General features: G+C 32.7%; 1 protein-coding gene and 1 long non-coding RNA gene across 3 annotated transcripts in view; both read right to left on the bottom strand.

Moving 5' to 3' along the window:
• Positions 1-25,719, bottom strand: part of LOC145277944 (guanine nucleotide-binding protein G(s) subunit alpha-like) — a 458,077-nt gene that overhangs the window by 309,844 nt on the left and 122,514 nt on the right. The gene's annotated exons all lie outside the window — the stretch shown is intronic.
• Positions 12,517-22,358, bottom strand: LOC145277945 (uncharacterized). Its single transcript, XR_013868250.1, has 2 exons — positions 15,054-22,358; positions 12,517-13,753 (listed from the first exon to the last, which is right to left on the bottom strand). It is a non-coding gene; the product is annotated as an uncharacterized LOC145277945 (long non-coding RNA).

The raw sequence follows: 25,719 nt of genomic DNA, 5'->3' as shown, positions 1-25,719 counted from the left end.
TATACATACACAATATATATATATATACATACACATACATATATATACATACACATACATATATATACATACACAATATATATATATACATACACATACATATATATACATACACATACATATATATACATACACATACATATATACATACACATACATATATATATACATATATATACATATATACATACATATATACATACATATATACACATACATACATATACATATATACACATACATACATATACATATATACACATACATACACATACATATATACACATACATACACATACATATATACACATACATACATATACATAAATATATACACATACATACATATACATAAATATATACACATACATACATATACATAAATATATACACATACATACATATACATAAATATATACACATACATACATATACATAAATATATACACATACATACATATACATATATGTATGTATATATAGACATACATATATATGCATATATATACACATATATATATATACACACACACATATATATACACGCACACATTTTATATATACACACACATATACATATATATACACACACATACACAAAGATATATATATACACACACATACATACACAAACATATATATATACAGACACATACATACACAAACATATATATATACACACACATACATACAAACATATATATATATATATATATATGATGATTGCAACGTCTTGCCAGACGAGTGCCACTCCCTCAGACATTTAAAATCCATGATTCCAAATGTCTTAGGGAGTATCTATACAAATATGATGTTACAGAGTCTTAGCTTTGTACGACAGCTGAGTCTCTCTCTCGGTTCAAAATGTGGAGATCCAGCAACAAGCAAGAGCAAGATAGCCAGCAACAAATTAAACTGCAGACCAGCTTAATGCGGGTACTGGTCTTCCGCTTTATGGTATTTTAAATTAGAGATTTGCTTCTCCTAGAAAGGTTGCCTTCATCACGGCTTACGGGAGCCCTCTCTACCCCAATACACATATACACACACACAAATATACACGGTGCTAGTTAGCCGTTGACCCAGAAAAAGAGTTCATTTGCCCTTTGGAAGGTCTTGTTTTTAATCCTTCAGGGAGACTAGCCGCCCTCCTCACCAAACAAGTCTGGTGGGGGAACCAGTTTAGTCGCCGGTGGCCCGACCATGAGGCAGGTAGTACTGGGTTACATGGTACCAGTAGCATATGACATGACCTGTCATGCATATATATATATATATATATATATATATATATATATATATATACACACATACATATATATATATATACATACATACATACACACAAACATATTTATATATACACACATACATACACACACAAACATATATATATAGTGGTGATCGACTATGGTGCATCGGTAAATATCAGAATGCAGACACTGACCTGTGCTTACGAAGGCTAAAAGCCAGAAACACCCATGTCCATAGGTATACTATTATGCACGTAAAATAATATTTAAAAATAAAAATAAATAAATACGTCCGATAAAAAATAAGGGCGATCTATTCATATTGATATATGAATAACAATAAACGCTTATAGTTGTTAAAAAAAACGCTAAGGTAACAGAAAAAAAAAAAATAACAGCGTTTCGAAGTTGTTAATATTGCTAAAAAATGCCAACAAATCTTAACTGATATATATTATAGATATATAGATAAAGATATAGGTCTAAAAATATGAATATATCATTAAAACATATAGAAGGTCAATAATAACTTCTTCACAATGCAAAACTAGTGTAACTTAATGCAAATTGCTTTTAAAAACTATTTAACACGAGAAAATTTTCTACCATCTTTTTGCATTGAGAAGCTGTCATAGGAAATTTGTATGCTGTATACAACTATAGATTGATTAACTTTTTCTATTGTGAAATGTATATTAAAAAGCACTTTTGTGAATAACTAAGTGGTTAGAATTTGGAGATCTTGAAGACCATTGTCGGTTCAAGCAAAAACTCATCACTTTTACTAGATTATTAAGGGTTTGATCAAGACGAAATGTCAATCATGAAACACGTTCCTCGATCGGGGTCAAACATGAATGTAACAATCAAATTTAACTTTCAAAATTCTATTACAAAAGAAGAAAATAGTATAGTAAAAAAAAAATGCCGATAAAAATAAACATTAGGCAACACTAAGTAAAGACAGCTAGTTATGTAATACAGAAAACAAGTTAGTGTTAATTTGAATTTTTTAAAATCATTATTACCAAAATCTGAAAATACCTCAAGTTTAAATGTTGAACTTTAAAACAGTGATCTTGATAATTTTGCAATTTTTTTTTTTTTTTTTTTCAGTCTAAATGTTTGGCTTTATTTCACAAATGATAAAGGAAATATTTATTTCACAGTAAAAATATCATAATCATGTGACCCTAATTGTGGACTTTAGTTACATGGTTGCCAAGCCTGTTATAGGTACTGCCTTGGGTACAATGTATACTGATCACTCCTCATGGGATCGTCTTGATTTCTCTGTGTGATACATTATAGGTTACATGGTACCATATAATAACGAAATAAATATTGGTCTACTCTCCTGCTGACTCATTTTATCAAACACAATGGTAAAAAATTTAGACTAACAGGACAAAGAAATTCAATCGACCAAACAAAATAAAGATGGAAAATATGAAATCAGAAAATAAATTATCTGTGATCACAATTATTTAAATACCACTAGACTTTTTAGCCCATTAAAAAGAGAAAAAAGTTATAGCTAGGTATGTGCAAAATGAATGGCCAATCCCCAAAACAAACATTTTGGCTCCTCCTTTCACTTAATTCATCAAAATGCAGGAAATCAACCAATTCTAATAAATTTTTCAGTATTTATTAATTAACGATCACAGAATATAATAAATCCACTATTTTTTTTTTTTTTTTGATCTTAGTGAAAATGTTTTATTTTATGTAAACAAAAACCATCTTTAAAGTTATAGTTTAAAATACTAAAAAAAAACAAAAAAAAAAACATTCATTTATTTTTGCTTTTCTTTTTAAAAAATAGAGCCTTGTAGCTGTTAACAATTTTTTTTTTTTTAATTTCAGGAACATTACAAAAAAAGCCCCTAAAGTCTGTGCTAATAAAATCAATATAACTAAAAAAAAAAAAAATTTATTTCTCGAACTAGCAATATTATCACTGAATTTAGAATTGTGCATTCAATAATTTTACAAAAAAATAAAATAAAATAATTGCAAAAAATGTCATGTGATAATCATGTGGAAATTTTAAATGTTATATTTCCCTTGTATGCATGAACATGTAAACATCAGCATAAGAACTTATTTATAATCTTGAAAATAAAATAAATTGCAAACAATTTGAAATCCTTAGTCACTAAAGAAAAAAATTCTTTAAAAGATGGTATGATTTTTGCCAACAGTTAATTTGAAGAAGTAGAGGGGATACAAAATAGCGAAAAAATAAAAAGGTAAGTTTATAACTTTCATTAGTAAATAATCATTTTCTTTTAAATTTAAATTCTATTTAGTCATAATAAAGAATTGTTTTAATTTAGTTTTTAATGAATAATAGCATCTAAGAATAAATCGAGTAATTGTTAAAATTGACTTTTTGAACAACATTTTACAAATGTTTTATTTCAAAGTCTAAGGAAAAACATTGATAAACAAAGGTCAGCAGTAGTCTTAGAGTATTATTGAATAAAAAAAAACTTATACTAAGTTAAATATGAAACGTTTTTTCGAGAAAAATAAAGAAATTATTACTTGTGTATATTCAAAAATAGTCTAATTATAAATAAGCCTTTCCTGTTTTATTACAGCAAAATTAAATTAATAAAACGAAATTATTATACTTCCTGTGATCCACAGATTTGAGAAAATCAGTGGGATTTATATTTACATTTGAGCAAGAGTTTCTTTAATCTGTAAATCGCTTTTTTTATTTGTTTATTATGCAATTTTTAGTAAAAAAAGTATGTACATTTTCAATATCTTAACATATTAATTTACTCATTAGCGTTGAAAAAGTTTCAGAATACTGATAATTATTTTTCTAGAGAGTTTTAAGGTTGATTTATTTGATCTTAGAATTCAAACAAATTTTTTTGTTTTTTTGTGTTTTTTTAAAGATTTTTCATTGTATTTTTTGTTAACATGTAATTATAAATTCTGTCAAATACAATCAAAATTAGGACATAAACTAAAGAAAATAATTATGATAATCTTAAGAAGCAGAAAGGTGTTTTTCAGCCATTTTTGCCCATACCTAGTTATAGCCATTGATTTAGAATGAGTGGTTTTTGACAAATTATTGCTTGAATATGGTTGAATTTGTGCTCATTTATGCATTAAAATACTAATCCTTATTATCCCTAACTTTGCATCAAACAGATACAATAATACTTACTTCAATGCATCTTATCGCTTCACTATGATCAGCTTCATACAGAATTTCATCCATATCGGTCCAGTAGTTTCCAAGAAAAAGTGATAGTAAATGTGGTATTGTGATCACTGATTCCTAACTGTGCTTTAAATGGATGCCATAATACTTAGTTTTCTGCACCTTATCATAATAAAGGTCCATACAAAATTTCAGCCAGTAGTTTCCAAGAAAAAGTGGAACAGACAGACAAACTAAGAAAAATATGATAAAGATAAGCCAACATTGATTGCAACTTCTAGCTGATTTGGGCCCAAATTTGCATTGTTGTAAAAGGGGAGGAAAGGAGTTTTCTTTGGGTCACATTATCCTAATTTTAACAAATTTTGCTTAAAAACTAACCATGTTTTTTTTTTTGGGGGGGGGGGGTTCGATATTCATAAATTGCATTTTAGCCAAAGTTTTTATAAAAAAATCCAATTCAGTCAGTTTTCTGCACTCATACAAAATTTTATGAAAAACTAGACTACCCGTGATCCGTTGGGTCAATATGTTATATTAGCTATGGAATTAATGTATGAGTGTGACACTTGTGATGTAAAGAAAATAGTTTTTTGTGACATAACAGAAACATTTCTATGAAAGAATATTAAAATGAAAAAGAGTATAGATAAATTTCTGAGTCATTATAGTATTAATAAATAATAACAAGAGTATAGTATTATTTCTGAGTTATAATTGTTTATTTTTGAAACAAAAAACTTACAGTCATTGAAGTATAAGTGGTTTGCCATACTTATAGATAAATGTGCACTGAAATTCAAATTTTGATATATCTTAATTTAAACGCGAAAAAAAAAAAACAATTGGGATGTTGAAAACGTACATAGTAAAACAATACGTTTTATTGTCATATTGATTATCTATTTGTAACGCAAATTAAAAAAAACATATTTTCAGGGTTATTTATGTTGGTAGTGTAGAAGAAAATATATGAATGTTTTTTAAGAAAGGTGTATTAAAAAATGGAGAATAAATTTTTTTTTAAAAGTGAAGGCAGCGGGTAAATCGCCGTTGTAAAATGCTCTTATGGTTGTCAACGGGTTAAAGTAGATTTATTTGTAAGAAAATTGTGTTAAAATAACTTAAACGTAATATGGAAATGAACGATGTAAAAAAAATGCAGAAAGTATTAACAATTGTTTATTTGGATAATTTAAACGCAAAAAAAACAAACAATTGAGACGCTGAAAACTTACACAGTAAAACACTATGTTTTATTGTCGCGTTAATTATTTGTTTATGTACGCATGCGCAACCAGAAGTCATAAACCAGATGTTGGGTTACAACATCCGTTACAAGGTCCTTGAGTTTTATAATTATATAGATTAAAGCCATTTTGGGAAAATCACAAGACTAATAAACTACCAGACAAACAGACAGTGACAAAAACCAAACTTCTTACATCTTTCTCATAGTTCATTAGTCTCATAGTCCATTAGAGTTCTGATTTTCTCAAAATGGTTTCATCAGTTTTTTGCAAAATTTTGTAAGTTACAAAATTACGCTAGTCGTGGACACTGACCTATTTATCAAAGTATCAAAGTCCTTCCTAATTAATATTAGAGACTCCCCTTAAAAAAAAAAAAAGAAATAACAAAAAAGAGAATTCTTTAGCAGAGGATTGAACCTCAAAAAAGAGAAATAGGTCAATGCCCATAACTAGCATAATTACATTCATGATCTATAAATAACTGGTAAGAGTCAGACCACTTGAAAATAACTAATAATAGTTATAAACAAAGCATCAAAAGTATCAGAAACAAATTTGTATCTCAAACTCACTAAAAGGAGCATTATGAGCAAGGTGTAGCTGGCCAAACAGATAACATCAGCAATGTTATTACCAACATGGACACCACTGTCAAAAACAGAAGAGGCGGGCACTGGTAGAAACATATTTTTGAATGAAAATTACTTAGCATTACATTTACAGAAGTCATAGTAGTGGGAGAGATAGGGTGTTCTTCCTTTCACTGGAGAGGGGTACTCATGCACTTATTGATCTGTGCTGAAATAATAACATTATTTAAAAAGCCATTCTTAACATGGGGAGGGTGTCTTGTACCGTACTTTAGCCTTACAATTGAATAAAAAAACATATCATAAAACTCTAATTAAATTTGGAAATACGATTTAAAAAATAGTGCGGATCAATAAGTGCATTAGCACCTGGAGAGGAACTAGAAAACTTGCTGACCTTAATATTGATTAACTGCCTGTTTATATTGGCTACGAAAGTCAAGTTCAAAATTACTAATACAAAAATATGAAAGAGTGAGAAACAAATTTATTCAACTTAATAAAATTTATAGTAAACATTAATCACAGAAATGGTCCCAATGGGTTGCAGAAAGACAGCTCTAAGATCTGACCAAACAAAAAAGAAAATATTTTCTTCTTGCAATTCTGGTCAACTTCATCTAAAAATGTCAACAGCTTTTCTTGATGAATTGTAAGTTGTTTTTATTGATTTTAGTTTTTCAAATAGAATAGATTCATAATTTAAAAATAAAATAGAAAAACGTTTACATAGATTTCTTTCATGATAATATATATATATATATATTTCATTTATTTATATAAACTTAAAACATCCATGTTATCTGCTGTTATGTATAAAAACTATAATTAAGATAGGGGGGGTATTGGTCCTGTTAAAGTCGTTATGGATGATGAAACTGGCTCTGCAGAGTTCAAATCATATCGGATCCATTGTTGTCATTTATGCATTAATGTTATTTGAAAAAATGTTACACATCCTGATTGTGTTTCCTTTAAGAAACAGTTCATCGTTAATTTGGAACATGACATGTGCAAACATTTTGTATCCTCATTAATAACAGAATTAGTGCAAGTGATCAAAATACACAGGTCTTCTTAACAAATGTGTATTCCAACCGATTGTTGTGGAAACAAAGGGAGCGATTGATTGACTGTCACCTAAAACCTCCTCTAAAGCCTTGGCCAGTTGTTTTATCACCATTCAATGATATGCGATGATATATTTATGATTATCTCATCAGTAGGAAGTATGATTCTGAATGGGTTTCACACTAATTGGGCCTTAACCTCTAAAATTTTTATCACAATCATTATATCAAATATAAATTTTTCTCATCCATCAGTATTCTATATTCCTGTGAAGCCGCCATTTGCCCTACATATAAAATTTGTTTAAATATATATAAAAAAAAAAAAAAAACGCTTTGTGAACTAAAATGTATTTTCAATGGAATTTAAGAAAAATGAAAGTATCAAAATAAAGGATCAAAACAATCAAGGACGATATACTTCATTAGATCCAAATGGAAGAATCTGCAATGTGAAGTGTTAATGGACTAGAGTGAAATCCTAAAAAGTCAAATGATGAATAAAATGAGTGATCAAAAGAAATATCCAATAAATCTTTTAGATATCTTTTGGACACTCTGATTATTCCATTTAAACCTTATTGAGTATAAGTTCATTGATTGTTTGATTATTGATTTGACACTTTACTTGTTTTTAATTCCAATGAGGATACATTTTAGTTCACAAAAAGTATTTTTTTTTAGGTTTTTCGAATTTATGCTAACCAGTAATACATTTGTTACTGATTTTTATCCTTTGAAGAAAAGAGGTTATCTTTGAAATGCCATGAGTTATGAATTAAGAATTTTTATACTTTATTTTTATTTCTTGTTTAAATATTTAATGGATTAAAAAATATTGCAATTTATTTTCATCATCATCAATTATATATATATATATATATATATATATAATATTTAGATAAAAACACATATGAACCCTACTTAAAAGATAACACTAACCCAATATACGTAAACCCTTAGTCCAATCAAAAATATTGATATCAAATATAAGCAACAAAACACCAATAAAAACAAAATTAAAAATAGAAGAAAAAGAAATATAATCTGGTATACAGCGCCATACAATCAAATGTTAAAAACAAAACTTGGCAAGAAATTTCTAAATCTCATCAAAAAGCACTTCTTCGTAACCAATCCTTTACACAAAATTTTCAATAAAAATAACCTAAAGTTATCATATACAGCTGCTGCGAAAATTTAGAAATAATAATTAAAGCACATAATAACAAAATATTAAATAAAAGCAATGAAAATAACAAAATAAATAATAAAAAAGTGGACATCATGACAAAAATAAAACTAACACAAAGAACACATGTAACTAGTAGAAATAATAATAATAATAATAAACCAAGGACAACGACAACCAAAGAAACAAAAATAAAAATACTAATAATGAACAAGATAAATGCAACTGTAAATCTTGCACACTTTGCCCACTTAAAATAAATGTCTAACCACAAGCACAGTTTACCAGGTCACAATATTTGTGAAAGAAACCCCGTATAACAAGAAACATTACGTAGGTATGACTTCATTAGATTTCAAAACCCGATATTATGACCACAAAAGTATGTTCAAAAATAAAACACTGAATGAAAACAACCATAGCAAACAAATACTGGGAACTCAAAGAAAGTGGACACTCGCCGGAGGTCAAATGGAAAATAGTAAGACAAGCAAACACATGTAGAGACCTAGACAATCCATGTAGATTATGCCTTCATGAAAAATTTGCTATCTATACTTTAAAGAACCCCAACATCTATTAAACTGTAGGAGAGAAATAGCCAACAACTGTGTACACATGATAAACTTTACTCTAGGATAGCGATACAAAATAATTTTAAAATTAACAATAACAATAGAAAATAAATAAATAAAATAAGCATACATATACATAAATTATCATACCCATATATCTTTATATCTATAAAAGTGAACATGTCTGTGTGTCTGTGTACATTTCCCTACGCAACAACTGTCAATTTTTAGTCTACAGACTCAAAATTTGATATACAGGGTACTGAGATTTGGGAAAGTCTTTGTGATTGGTTTTCGGCCAGAAATTTGGCTCTTAATGGGTCAAAATTCAACAATTTGACCTTTGAGAACTCTACCAAACTCCTCCGACAATTTTGAGTCTAAACACTGAAAATTTTAGATATAGGTTCCTTGGACATAATTCTAACTTAATAACTTGATTTGAACCTAAAGCAATAAATGTTAAGGGCTCATAATATGGGTCAAAGTTAAAAAAAAAAAAATTGACCTCTGCGGTCTCTACAACAATTTCTGGTCTAAACATTTGAAATTTGACATAAAGTGTATTCAGAGATAAGGCAAGCTTTTTAATCAGTTTGGGTTGAAAATTTTTAGTTACCAATATATAAATGTATGTATGTATGTTTGCATGTCTGCCTAAAACTTTCGACAAAGGTGATGGATTTTATCAAGATCAATATCGTTTTGAAGTTCGACTTTTCAGACGAAAAATATCGAAAAATTGGCTAAAAACATTAATATCTTCACCTTCAACTGGGCACTTTTCTACAGGAGGGGGGCGCTTTTTTTGCCGATATTTTTGAAAGTCATCCTCTCCTTTCGATTGTCTAGCCTTAATTTAAACCTACGTCACTTCCGGTTTGGCGGTGATCGTAACAGCAAAGACGTCAGGTTTTTTTCCTGTTCTTTTCCTCCTTCGCAGTAGGGGTTCGCACCTGCCTTCCTACTACCACTTCTTTTTCTTTTTTTTGCTCAACATACACTTCCAAACACCCGGGCAACGCCGAGCTGAAATGCTAGTATATATATATATATATATATATATATATATAAACTAACATAATAAAAAAAACACACACACACATATTTAACTACACCTAGGTTTAAAATAGGTCAAATCACTAGATATCTACACTTCCGACTAAAAAAGCACACACAAAGGAAGGGGGGAACCCAAAGTAAACTGGGCCTTTGTCCTGTAAGTGCCTGCCCATTGGCTGATTAGGAAGGGAGCGGTAGAAACTAGGAATCTGATTGGCTAACTAAAAACTCAATAGAATGTGCGTATATAAAAAAAACAAGACAACCACAACTCTTTGCATAAGTCTGACAAATCCTAGCGTGGATGAAACGCAGAATATTCTGTGTGGCTTAATTGCCATCATATATATTTTTATAACTTTATATATATATATATATATATATATATATATATATATATATATATAGTAAGTGAGGATGTGCATATGTGTGTGTGAGGGCATTTTTAATCTACAAACTTGAATTTTAGTATATAGCATATTCAGACATGTAGAAAACTTTTTAAGCATCTGAAAAAAAAAGGGCTAGTAAGAGGTAAAAATTGCAAAATTGGTATGTCAGTGTCATCGAATTTTTATCTGTTTGTCCACTGTTTCATGAATGCGCATGTGTGTATTGTTCCCATGACAGATTCTTTATGTTAAGAATAAGTAGGTTTTTTACAGATCGTGTCAAGCTGGCTTAATGGTTATGGTACTTGACTCAATGTCTTTATATTTCTGTTTCAATCTCAGCTTGAGTATTTTTTTTTTTACTTACAAGAAGTGAACTGTTTGAAAAAAACATAATACTCACATGCACATGTCTCAGTTTCTGTACGAATTAAAATATAATATTTATGCATATTTTATGACCATGCAACACCAAAGGCCTGCTAGTATATATATATATATTGTAGTTCTTGTTAGTTTGTTGACTAATTCTTTCTATGTTTGGCGGTAGAACCTCCAAAACTGCATGCCTTCTGAAATTTTACCCAGTAAATTATATTTTAGTCAAAGAGGTTACAACATTATTATGGGGTTTGCATTCATGCTTGACATCTATAAAAGCAGGAATAAAATACTTTACTTTATTTGATTTTATAACTTTAAATTAAAATAGAAATGAAAAAATAAAAATAGAAAAATGTTAAGGGTATTAGGGTTTGGAGCAGGAGTGCACAGGGGTCCCCATTGATTCCCAAGAAACACCAGGTGTGCCTTAAAGAGCTTTAAAGATAATAATTTAACATTTACACTACCTCCCACCCATTCAAGGCTGAATACATTCTTGGGTCCCCCTCCCAAAATTGATAAAATGTAAAAAAAAAATAAGAATAAAATATGTAATATGGTGTTATGGGTCAGGTGCAGAAGGACATAGGGTTTTTCATTCAATCTTGGGCCATACTAGGTATTCCTGCTCATATAAATATGAGATAAGATTATGAAAATTATGATTGAAAGGCTAACTAAATGCAATGTGTCATTCTTAGATCTCACTGGGCCAGTAGCTTCATTAATTGAGTGATTGAGGTTTTATATCCTTTAGCCTACCTTCAGTTATTAATTATATTCTTTTCTTTTATCACACACACACACACACACACACACACACACACACACACACACACAGAGGCAGCCAGACAGAAAGAGTCTCAATAGAGCCAAAATCAAAAAGATCACCAAATATCAAGATTTCAAAAATGAATTAAAAACATGGTATATGAAAGAAAAAAACATTGTACCAGTTGTGGTAGGAGCAACTAGACTAACAAAAAAAAATATCTTTAAAAAATACTTAGACACGATCCCTGGAAGACCAAGCCGTAGAAAAAAAACTGATAGCAGTCATAAAAAGGTCAATAGCTATTCTTAAAAGAACCCATGGATACAAATTTGAATAATAATGAAAAGAAGTGTTAGCTCAGAAGGCAGCCCTTTCATCACTTTGAACTAACTGAAGTAAAAAATTAAAAAAATATATATATATATAAGTTTATGTTGTCTTTTCATTATGCGTTGTTGGCATGAAGTGTAGTTGTATGCAAACTCATTCTGCGAATATCTCGGCAGATCACTGTTATTATATTTTCCCTGAAGTACAGTAACTTCAGGAAACAGATGTTCAAAGAGGTTTGGTGTTTTCCAGCATTTTCGGCCCCTAAAGTAACTCATGTTAGATGGAGGTTAATCATTGATGTCTAGAAATTTTGTGGTGGTGACAACTCTATTGTCTGCTTTGCCACATTTATTGTGCATACACACAATTTCATTCTTTATCTGGCGTAAGTACAGTGGGGATAGGCCAGTTTGTAACAAACAAATAGGTCTTTTCCTTCTATTATTTTGAGTTGAAAGTCGAGTAGTGATACGGATCATGTGATATTGTAGCGTTCTCTGCTGAAAGATATATTTTCAAAAGTGATAAATCTTATGAACTTCTGAATGAACCAGGATGTTCTCCCACGCTAATCCAAGAATCAGATAACATAGGAATCTTAACCGAATTAAAATCATTGAAATGATTTTTCAGATTTCCTACTTTTACATCATTCTAATCTTTTCCAATGTGGCTGCCCTAAAAAGTTGACCAAGCCTTTCACAGCCAAGCCTCTTTTTCAGTGTTGCATCATTTATCCATTCTCATAACTTGTTGCACCATGAATTCTTAATTGACCAAAGTCACTCCTTCAGAAATCAATGCACTTTTACCACAAATTTATCTATGTGTATATTTTTATCAGAATGATGCCCAGAAGAGAGTAAAATTTCCCAAACTGAATATTTTTTCACCACTTTTATGCCCTGCTATAAAGGTTAAAAGCAAGATATAAGAATACTAAACTAGAACCCTTCTTCTAATTTGGATCAAAATCCTCTTCTATTTGAGATTTGAATAATGGAGTTTCCCTTCTCGCTCTACCAATTCTCTCAGACACTTCATAACCATTTCCTGAGGCATCAATTGATACTTTTTGGTAGGTTTATGCTAGCCTCATTTACCTGCTTAACCTGGAAGGGTTGATAGTCCAATGTTCTTTGGGGGATTGGTATTGGGTAAAAGGTCAAATGTTTCAATAACTATTTCAAAATTTAAATGAAGGCAAATACAATTTTCTGTAGAAGTAAATTATTTTTTCTATTGAATATCTGAACAGACCAACCCATTTTGTTTTTTGTTTTTTTTATAGAACTTGGCCTAGTTACCCCACCCATACGCCTACACCTCTTCACAAGTATGGAGATAGTCTACTTACATAATAAAGCTGACGAAAAGATATGCATTAAGCCATTGAAACAGATGACATTTCAAGAAAATATATCATCACTTAGTTATATATGCAATTCTACTTGACATTCAAATTTGCCTTAAGACTAAAAAAAACAAAAACATTTTAAGTTTTTATTAAAAGTGTTAAGTGCAAAAATAGATAAAAAAACAAATATTTTTTTTTTGTTCTTTTTCAGTTATTTCAAAATCAGCATTGGATGTTCCAAATGCAAAGAGTAATGTTAGGATATTATAAACAAATTAAAACATATATTTAACTCTAAAGTCAGATTTTCTGTTTGCTTACAAACTGCTTCTAGGATTTGGGAAATAGATGCCATAATCATATTTTGAAACTACATTACCCAGGGGAATTAAATAAAAACTTAATTTTTATAAAAATGGGTACAAGTGTGATACTATCGACGCCCCCACCCTGAAAGTGTTAGGAAATTTAAAAAAAAAAAAAAAAAGAGGAAAACTATAAAAAAGAGGAAAAAAAGTTGATCAAAGTATGGCAAAAAAAAAAAAAAACAGACACAAAAATCAACATATTTAGAGTTAGCTTATGGTCAGTTTTAGCAGTAGCAGTGAATTATAAGATAGTTTATAGCTACTATTAGGAACAATTTACAAACAGTCGTGTTTTCAACAGTTGAGGACGTTTTCCAGTTTGGAATAGTTAGCAGCTTAAAGATCTCCCAAAAGAGATTGGAGAGATTGGGATCAAAGCTGGGTGAGAGTAGATTGGGTTAAGAAACACAGGATACCGATGTGATAGCTAGTGATGGACAAAGTTTGGGGTTCATTTTTCTATGCTATGTGACAGTATCACATACATACACACACATTCCTAGAGCTCAACTGATTTACATCAAATGCTCATCTTATGTTGTGTTATCATAGCATAACCACAAAGGACATCAACAAAAGCAATTATGTTTTACTTTATTTTATTATATTAATTTGAAAATTGTATAAATTATAAAATAAGAAGAGAAATGTTAAAGAAGGATTCTGGGTTTGGAATAGGAAGGGTCCTGATTGGATTCAAGGAAGCACAGGGTGTATTGAGATTAAATAATATAAATTTAGCGAAAATTATTTCAATAAATGTCCACTATTTTTGGCCAATCAATGCTGTGGGCATGCTTGAGACCCACCCCTAAAATTATAAAATGTAAACAATAATAATAAGAAAAGTAATACAGTGTTATGAGTTGTAGGGTTTCTTATTCAATCACAAGATAATCAGTCTTGACAGGTGGTGGACCAGTTTACTGATCTTTTACCTGTTAGACTGAGATATTTGCCTGGGTGGTATTTATATGAATTGTTTAATGTCAAAATTTGTTAAAAATGCTTCCTGTATACACTTAATTGAATACCAGTTGTTAGTTTATTCATAATAAGGTGTGTGTCCAGACTTTTGTGAACATTATTATAATATAATGACCACAATAGATCTGATTACATTTGGCATAAGAGTCAACTGAGTTATAGCAAAGATTAAAAATAAAAAACGGTATTTTACGCCCTCCAGCAAGAACCTCAGCATTATAAGGTGAGGATCAAGGGTAAGTGGAGTGATTCTGAGAAAGGAGTGGCACCTTCCCCTACACCTCAATGTAGTAGCTAATGAATCGAGAACCTTCAAATAGCCCTTTTACTTTTTTATATCAAACTCTTCGTAGTTAATCTTATAGTTAACTGGCCTGGGTGCTCTGTGTTTGTAGGTGTGTGTTGAGCAAAAAAAAAAAAAAGTTGTAGAAGGAAGGCAGGCTCGAACCCGTGATGTGAAGGCGGAAAAGAAAGTGGAGGTGTGTGTAAGGCTATTGGTTGAGCAAAACAAAAAAAAGGAAAATTACAAGCGCAAAAAAAAAAAAAAAAAAAAAAAAAAAAACTGGTAATAGGCAGGCAGGCTCGAACCCTTCTGCGAAGGAGGAAAAGAACATTAAAAAAAAAAAAAGTGCTACGTTAGCTATTGCGCCCATCGCCAAACCGGAAATGATGTAGGTTTAAATTAAGGCTAGACAATCAAAAAGAGGAGATGACTTTCAAAAATATTAGTGAAAAAACGACCCTTCTCTGTAGAAAAGTGTCCAGTTGAGGGTGAAGGAATTAATATTTTTGGCCAATTTTTCGATATTTGTCGTCTGAAAGGTTAAGCTTCAAAATGATACTGATCTCGTGAAAATCCGTTGCCTCTGTCAAAAATTTTAGGCAGACATACAAACATACATACATTTAAACAGACAGGTGAGATTTATATTATAGATGATGAGATCTATTAATATACGAACACAAATACACATTCAGAGTATGGGAGAAGGTGGGGTAACAGAGGAGGTAAAAAGAGTGTTCTTGCAAATATCCATTCCATAGTTGTGCTTCCAGATAAAAAGTAAAAATTAAAATAAATGTTAAACTAAATGAAATTTGAATTACATAACATAAAAGATTTTTTTAATCATTAAATTTTTCTAAAGTTAAAATTTTATCCAACCACAACAATTTAATCAGTCATTTTGCTTCTTATCTTTGGTATTGCCTTTATTTTATTTTTATTTTTTACAGCATTTCAACTCTTCTTGGGTTACGGTAATGCTGAAACACAATATTTTTTGCATACAATTAATTGAACAAAAATTGCTATTTTTTTTTTTATTTATTTCCTCTGTATGCCTAACATTATTTGATGACTTATGAGAACAGTTTATTGCAAGTGTTTATTAACAATTGATTTAACAATGACACTGTTGTAGACCCCAGGGAAACAATTTTGTGGCAACATGTTCCATAGATGAGAAATTCTTGGAAAGAAATTCTGTTCAGGGAGTTTCATTTGATGTTAGGCATATAAAGAAGGAAAGCAAAGTTCTTTACAGTTGTGGTAGAAAACAAGTTCTTGTGAAAGTTTTACAAGGAGTAATCATGGAAAGTGTGAGTTTGGGGTTTCTAAAGTAGATTATAAAATCATATTTTTTTATTAGCCCACTCCCTATCTCTTGTGAAATTATTCAGTTATCAGTGAGAGGCTACGGGGTAAACTCTTCTGCGTGACAGTTCAATTAACCATAAGTAGATAAGTTAATATGCGATCATTTTAGCTTGAAATTTGGACATTCATTTGTTGAAAGTATTTAAATGATTAAGACAGTTGGGTTTTTTTTTTTAGTGATGATCAGTTGGAAAGACCCAGAATGAGGAAAGTTCCCTTTCTCAGTATGTAGAAGAGAGTTAAGTCCAATTCAATTTTTGATGAGATTTGCAAGTATTGGGTATACAATTAGTGCAGTGAAATTACAAGTATTGTCAAATATGATAACCACTTTCTCTATCTGTGCTTAAAACTAAATTCCATGAACAAAGTTTCTTTTCTAGAACTGCCTACCTGTGGGACTCTATATTGTGTGTTTGCTTTCCACTGACTACAACATGATTGCTTTCAAGTCCAATATAAACAAGTTCTAGTTGAATCATACTTTTAAATAATAAAATTTTACCCAATTTTCTCCACTACTGATTACACTGTTGTCTCACCTACCACTTTACTCTCATTTACTCTTATTGTCGAGTGGTCTTCATGCCTTGATAAAGAGTGACTCCCATATCAAAAAAAAAAAAAAATGTGTAAGACAACAGAGACAGATGGGAACTCAAATGTGGAAAAGTATATTTAGATGGCAAGATGATTCAGGTTGTTCAGAGTTTGTTACCTTGGTGATATTGAAACACAGGCAGGAGGAAGTGCTTGTATGATACAAAAATTAGAAGTGAAATAGTAAGTTTAAGTAATTTCTGCCATTACTAACCAGCAGAGTGTTACCACTGTCGATCAAAAAAAGTGTGTATCAGTTATATGTATGCAGCATGATGATGTATGAAAATAAAACTTGACCAGTAAAAGTTGGTTGAAAATATTCGCTGCATAGAAAGAAATGATATGAGAATACTATGATGCATGAGTAATGCAAGTCTTAAAGATGAGTTAAATCTGATGACTTCGGAGTAAGATTAGATCTTGACAGTAAAGGGAGATGTGTGCAGAACAGGAGACTTTCATGGAATAGCCATGTTGAAAGAATGGAGGCGAGTGCTTGGGTTTATGAATATAGAACAATTCAGCTAACAGAGTAAATTGGCAGGAATAATGTGAAGAAGTGATAAGGATTGATTTCAGAGAAAGAGATATAAATAAAGGCCTGGCTTGAGATAAGTTAGTTTGGAAGTCAATTTCTAAAAGCCATCCAAAATATATGCTAGCATGTAAAACAGCCATTAAACCGAATATGATGATAATGATATGATTCAATGAATTGTGATGTAGATGATAAAAGACAATGAAATCAGTTATACCAATTCCAAACACTAATAAATCTACCATGTTCACTTATGGATTAATAATGATACAAAGAAACTGAAATGAATTCTGGTTTATTTAATTCCATAATGAAATTGTTTTTTAAAATAAGTTTTTAAAAATTCATTTTATTCCATGTTTGATTTCAATAAAGAAGGGCAACAAGTAAACTTTGGGTTTACTGTCAGTAGCATTGTAATTCTTACCTCTCTTATTTTATTCTTTAGTTTTCACATTTCATGTGACAAAAGAGGAAGATTTGCTGTTGGGGGGGGGGGTTGAATCTATCCATCTAACACATTGTTGACAAGTTTCTTACCATTTTTTTTCTTTTTTTAACACTTTACATCAAGGCGTTTCAATGAATTGTATCCAATGTATTATCATTATTATTATTAGTAGTAGTAATAGTAGTAGTAGTAGTAGTAGTAGTAGTAGTAGTAGTAGTAGTAGTACCCGCAGCAAGGAAACTCTTACAACAACCCTAAGAAAAATGGCAAATTGAAGAGCATCAGGCCATAACAGAATGCATACTTACTGGTTCAAAAAAACTCACAACACTGCATGAAAGACTAATTCCAAACCTGAAAAGATGTATCCACAAAGCTGATGTGCCACAATGGACAACCAAAGGTAGAACCATAGATACAAAAAGACACAGAAAAATGAATTTCCCCCCAGCAACTACAGGCCTATAACTTGCTTACCAAGGATATGGAAAATCTTAACAGCACAACTGCGAGAACAGAGTTACCACTCCCTTAATAATTGTGGACTATTTCCAGAGGAACAGAAAGAATATCGAAAAGGAAAAAGAAGACATAGACCATAAGATTCTGAAGGCGATAAAAAGTAGGAAAAAAAATATAACCATGGCATGGTTCAACTATAAGAAAGTATATGACAGGATCCCTCAAGCATAGGTAATAGAAAGTTTGAGGATGTACAAAATACCAGACAAGATTATCAATTTTATTGAAAAGGCAATGAGAACATGGATGCTTAAACTAACAGCTGACGGGCAATACATAACTGAGATAAAAATACAAACGTATCTTCCAAGCAGACTACCACTACTGTCTATCATAGCCATAATGCCCCTTAACAATATATTAAGGAAATGCCAAGCCGGATAAAAGTTTACTAATACAGTCGAAAGAATGATCCATCTAATTTATATGAACGATCTGAAACTTTTCACAATAAACAAAAAGGAACGAGGGACTCTAATAAACACAACCACAATCTTCAGCCAGGATATCCAAAGAGACTTTGGCATGAAAAAGTACACACTGCTACTTATAAGGGGAAAACTTGAGGCAACTGAAGGTATAGAACCACCACACCAAGTGGAAATGAGGACACAATGTAAACATGGAATCTACAAATATTGGGGAATTTTAGAAGCAAACACCATCAATGCAACAGAAATGAAAGAGAAAATTGGGAAATAATACATGAGAAGAACAAGAAAACTTCTAGAAATTAAACTATACATGTTATATTTCCGTTAAAGTAAAAGTTTCTATGGCACGTGATTTTGCACACGTTCCTTTTCCTTTTTATAAGGGCTGAGTTTTTTCTTCTTCAACATTTTGTTACTAACAGCTCTTGCGTTTACTGTTGCTACCTGCTCTTTACTATTTGCTCTTACATTTACTATTTGCTCTTACGTTTGCTGTGAAATTATTTCGGTAAAGCCTAGTAAAGAGGTTTTGCTCCGTCTTCCGTTCTATGATAAAACACTACAATTTACCAAACTAATTTTTTATTTTCCTCATAGAGAAGATAATTCGCCTGGATAAATTTGATTTTTCCTCAGCAGACCCTCAGGCCAGCAAGCGTTGGAAATTATAGTTCCGCAACTTTAATTACTACTTATCAACTATTGCTTCGTCAAACCCTGACAAGCTAGAAGTTCTCTATTTAAACATTGGTCGCTCTGTTGCTGATGTTATCGAAGGTTGCTCTGGTTTTGAACATGCCGTGGAATTATTGAAAGGCGTTTACAACAAGTCTTCAAGCGTTATTCATGCTAGACATCTGCTTTCCACGCGTTTGCAACAAGAAAGCGAGTCTGTCGACCAATACCTTCAGGCCTTGAATCGACTTGCCGCTGACTGTTTTTTTAAAGACGTAACGGCCACCATTTACATGGATGAATCTGTCCGTGATGCATTCATTCATGGTCTCCGGTCCTCATTGATACATGCTAGGCTCCTTGAAACAGACACTCTAACTCTCACAGAAGCTACTCAATGTGCTAGGGCTTTAGAACAAGCTCACTTTCGCGCGGAATCGTATGCCTCTCAGATTGGGGCAGTCGCTGTTACTTCTACTACGGGAACTAAAAATGTGTTGCCGAGGACGCCACTTGTATTTCTAAAAATTCTGTTCCAACTGATTCTCGAATGGAGTGTGACTCTGTACAGTTCTCTGCTGCCCTTCCTGTTCGCGGCAATTGCTACAACTGTGGAGGGCGATGTCGCCTTTGCCCTGCCCGCGATAAGGTATGTCGAAGCTGTGGTAAACTCGGGAAATTTTCTAAAGTTTGCCGTTCTACTCTAACGAGACATTCACGTTCTTCTTCTACTATCATAGGGGCCCGCGCTAAAGGTGGTGATAGTTGCCCTCCTATCACCGAAACTGTGGAGTAAAAAGGAAAAAGGTTAACTGCCTTTGTAGACACTGGCAGTTCTGATAATTTTATCAGTGCCCACATTGTCAAAACAATGAGACTGCCCACTTTAAAACGGAACTCCGTAATTTCTATGGCATCATCTGCTGTTTCCCTTAAACTGTCTGAATATTGCACAGAGAACATTTTCTTCAATGGTTGCGAATATAAAGGGATTGACCTTACTGTGCTTCCTGACTCCTGTATGGACATTATACTTGGGGTGCCGTTTTTGAAACTACACCGGGGCGTTACTATTTCTTTTGGTGGATCTCAGGATGCCTTAAAAATCTGCGTGCTAACCAAGATCAGTTGTGCACCTGTAAAATTGTTCTGATTCCTGATTGCAGACCCATTGCTACAAAATCCCAAAACTACCATGCAGAGGATGCCCGGTTTATTGAAAAGGAAATTCTTCAACTGCTTAAGGACGATGTCATTGAAACCAGCTATTCAAATTGGTATGCTCAAATTGTCGTAACTTCGTCGCTTAATAGAAAGAAACGACTGGTGGTTGATTTTTCCCAAACTATTAATCGTTTCACCCTACTTGACGCGTACCCATTGCCTCAGATTGAGAATCTCATAAACCAAATCGCCTAGTATCATATTTTTAGTACGATTGATTTGTATAAGGCTTACTACGAAATTGAAATTTGTCCCGAAGATCGCCTCTACACGGCTTTTCAAGCTGGAAATCGTTTGTATCAATTCAAACGAATACCCATGGGTGTCACTAATGGGGTTTCTGCCTTTCAACGATTTATGAATTCCTTTATTTCTGAAAATAAGTTATTCGGAATATTTTCTTACATTGATGATATTACCATTTGCGGTAAAACTCAGGAGGAGCATGACGCTAACTTGGAACGTTTCTTAAAAGCTGCCTTGACATACAACCTCGAAATAAACCGAGTAAAATGAAAGTTTTCGCTTCGCTCTATCAATTTGCTTGGATACCAAATCTGTGACGGAACTATCCAACCTGATCCTGAGCGGTTGAAACCCCTTTTGAAAATGCCTCCTCCTTCGGATTCAAATTTGTTATAAAGGTGCTTTGGTATATTTTCTTACTACGCGAAATGGATACCCAAGTATTCACATAAAATGGTCCCCTGGTTGAAAATAAACAATTTCTCATGCCACCTATAGTTGTGAATTCTTTCAAGAAACGTAAAAGGACGTCGCTGAATCATCTGTAAAGGTTATCGACGACGAACTACCAATTACTATCGAAACCGATGCATTCTTTGCCCGCTCAATAAACCCATCGGAAATACGACTACACATAGTTGAAAAAGAGGCTTACGCGATAGTTGAATGTGTCCGAAAATGGAGGGACCTCCTTGCTGGGAAGCACTTCACTATCGTAACAGACCAGCAAGCTGTTTCTTTTATGTTAAGCCAGTTAACCGAGGAAAAATTAAAAACAATAAAATCATTCGGTGGAAAATGGAGCTTCTCCTGTTCTCGTATGATATAAAACACCATCCCGGAAGTGAAAACATCGTTGCCGATGCTTTATCGAGAGTGTGTGGTGCTGCTGCTTCCTCCTTGGAGGAGCTAAGGGCCATACACAGTTCATTAACACACCCTGGTGTACAGCATTTTTGACACTTTATACGATCACAAAATATGCCAGACTCAATTGATGAAGTTCAGCACGTGACATCCGAGTGTACAATGTGCGCAAAAATAAAGCCTCAATTCTTCAGCCCTACTAAGAATACACTGATACGCGCTACTGCTCCCTTCCAGCGCCTCTCCGTAGACTTCAAGGTGCCTGTCCCGGCATCTTCGAAAGGATGTCATTACCTATTTACTATCATGGATGAGTACAGTCGATTTCCTTTTGCGTTCCCTTGCCGTCATTGTTCTTCGCAGACCGCAATCAAATGCCTGACGAATATTTTTCTATTTTTGGACTTCCCGCTTTCATCCATTCTGATAGAGGAACATCGTTCGTGTCGAAGGAGTTCAGAAATTTTCTGACGCGACTTGGGGTTGGGTGCAGTAACACTATTGCATACAACCGAAGAGGAAACAGTCAGTGCGAGCGCTATAATGGCGTTATTTGGCACTCAATATTATTGGCCCTGGAATCCAAACAGCTACTCCTTAGTGCTTGGCAGGATGTTCTGCCTGATGTTTTAAATTCTATTTGCTCTTTATGCACTAGTACGAATGCAACTCCCCACGAACGATTGTTCAAATTTGAAAGGCGCTCTTCTACTGGTACTGCCTTACCTGTTTGGCTCTGTGAACCTGGGGAGGTACTATTGAAACGGTTTGGCAACAGGAGCAAGTACGCCCTGATTGTCGAGGTAGTAGAACTCCTCAAGGCCAACCCTACATATGCGAGAATACGGCATAATGATGGCCAGGAGGATTCAGTGGCGCTAAGACATTTGGCTCGTTTTCCGCGCTCTGATGTACCTCAGGGTCCTGCTGAGAATACTCGACCCAACCCAAATGCAGACCCGGCCCATTTGATTGAAACAAATCCAGTTGAAAATACACCTAATGCAGAAAATATAGAGAATTCTGCCAGTCCTTCGAATATTGAACTGCTTCCATGCCTGTCTAACCGAATCCGTAAACCAGTCCAGCAACTGGACTTATAAATAAAACACATCGCCACTTTCAAAGATAACTTTGTACTTTGAAAAAAAAAAAAAAATCTACACCTTGCAATCTCTCTTACTAGTGGGGGAGAGATTGTTATATTTCCGTTAAAGTAAAAGTTTCTATGGTACATGATTTTGCATACGTTCCTTTTCCTTTTTAAAAGGGCTGAGTTTTTTTTCTTCAACATTTTGTTACTAACAGCTCTTGCGTTTACTGTTGCTACCTGCTCTTTACTATTTGCTCTTACGTTTATTATTGGCTGTGAAATTAGTTCGGTAAAGCCTAGTAAAGAGGTTTTGTTCTGTCTTCCGTTCTATGATAAAACACTACAATACAGTAAACTATAAAAGGTATAAACACATGGACAGTATCACTAATAAGATATTCTGGACCATTCATAAGCTGAACCAAAGAAGAACTGAGGCATCTTGACCAGTAGACCAGGAAACTTATAACTAGGTATAATACATTATACCCAAAGAATGATACTGAACGACTATGTGAAAGAAAAAAGATGGAGGAAGAGGACTGGTTTGTATAGAAAACTGTGTGAATGACACAAAAGAGAACTAGAAAAATCCATAATGTAGAATACAGAAAGGCTAATCATCACAGCAAGAGCCACTGCAGGAATGAACAAAATAAAGAAAAGAGATACAAGGGATAAGACAAGAAAAGAAAAATAAGACAAATGGCTACACAGATGATTCATAAAGATAATAAAAGATGAAACCCACAAAAACAGCTAGACATGGCTACAAAAAGGAAACCTAAACAGAGAAACTCAATCACTATTAGCAGCTATACTAGATAATGCAATAAGAATCAACTATATCAAAGCTAAGTTTGACAAAACACAAGAAAACAGCAAATGCAGACTCTGTGGCCAAAGAGAGATGAAACAATAAACCACACAATAAATCAATGCAGCAAATTAAACCAAAAAGCAAAAACGAACATAAGAATAAACATAATCAAGTAGGAAAGGCAGCATCCTAGCAATTATGCAAACAACTACATGTTGAAACCCCAGACAAATGGTACAAGTACAAATCAGCAGCAGTACTTGCAAATGAAATTCATAAAATCATGTGGGATATGGACATACAAACAGATAAACCGATCCAACCAAGAAAACTGGATGTCATAATGGTTAATAAGAAGGAAAGGTTTGCCAGATCATAGATTTTGCCGTTCCAGCAGACCACAGGGTCATTATCAAGGAGACAGAGAAGTAAAACAAATACACAGAACTAGCCAGAAAGCTGAAAAGAATATGGAAGATGAAAAAAATCAAGATAACACCACTAATAACAGGAGCACTAGGAATAATCCCAAAAAACTTTGAAAAAAGAATAGGATAGATTGGAATCAGAGGGATCATTAAGAAGATACAATGGATAACAAAAATAAAAACAGCTGAAATGTTCAGAAAAACCCTTGAATGCAGAGACTAACACACATAAGTTACAAACACTAACCAAACATATATAAACTGCAACACAAGTAAAACAAAAAGATAGAGGAACACCACATGGAATCAAGAAAACTGAAACTGTATAATTGTAAGTTAATCACCCCTTGAAAAAATTTTTTTTAATAAACAAATAAACATCAAAAAGAAAATTGTAGTATCAGCATCAATTAGCACAACAACAAATAGTCGTGAAGGGCTAAGGTGATGAAAAGACCAAGGAGAGAAAACCCTAACTAGATCGCTACTGGATGAGTGCAAAGAAGACCAAGACCTTGGGAAGGCTTATTGCCATCTAAATTCCAGTGAAGGCCAATGGGCATTGCCAGCAAGAAATCAATGATAAACAGCTGTGGCAATTATGTAAATTAATTTGCAAAGATCATCGAAAGAAGTGAAAAGTACTGAAAATCTGGGGAGACTTGTTGTCATTTAGATTCCAGGGAACATCACAAGTTGTTGACAGAGAGAAATCTTTGATGATGGTCTGTATAAAAACTCCTAGTGAGTACAAAAAAAAAAAACAAAATAATAATAGGTTTTGTATTTCAGCAATAATTAAGAATGAAAGATTGGATATAGCGAAAACCTTGGGAAAATTACACATTCATCCTTCCTCCCTCACTTATGAATGAAATAATAGACTATACTAGACTCTGATACTTGGATAGAGAGACTCCAGTAAAATTCCAATGTAACACCAATCTTTAAACTGACTGAAAAACTTAAGCTTATGGCCTATAGGTGGTTTGACAACTGACAATAGGTCCGGCAAGTTGGCAGAGATTAAAATTATAAGAATATCTGGGAACATTGACATAAGACCATCATGGAAAATTAAATAAGTTGTGGCCAAATTAGAAAAATAACATAAGATTTTACTAGATGTGGGAAGTGACTGGAAAAATTTCGACTCCAGAGTAGATTTGAAAAAAAAAAATTACTTTGATTCCAGCAAAAAAATATTGGCTTCTGATTCTGATTCCACACTTTAGAAGTGAGGAGTCAGCTGGTTTACAACTTAGATTTTTTCAAACTTATTCTGACTCCTGAAAAAATTGCTGACTCCTATTTCCCACACTAGGGGTAAAGGATACAGCTGAGAAAACTCTGGCAACTCTAACATACATGTCT

Source organism: Euprymna scolopes, chromosome 6, assembly GCF_053919585.1.
Source record: "Euprymna scolopes isolate OS-2025 chromosome 6, ASM5391958v1, whole genome shotgun sequence".
NCBI lineage: Eukaryota > Metazoa > Mollusca > Cephalopoda > Sepiida > Sepiolidae > Euprymna > Euprymna scolopes.
This window is presented reverse-complemented; position numbering and strand designations above follow the sequence as displayed.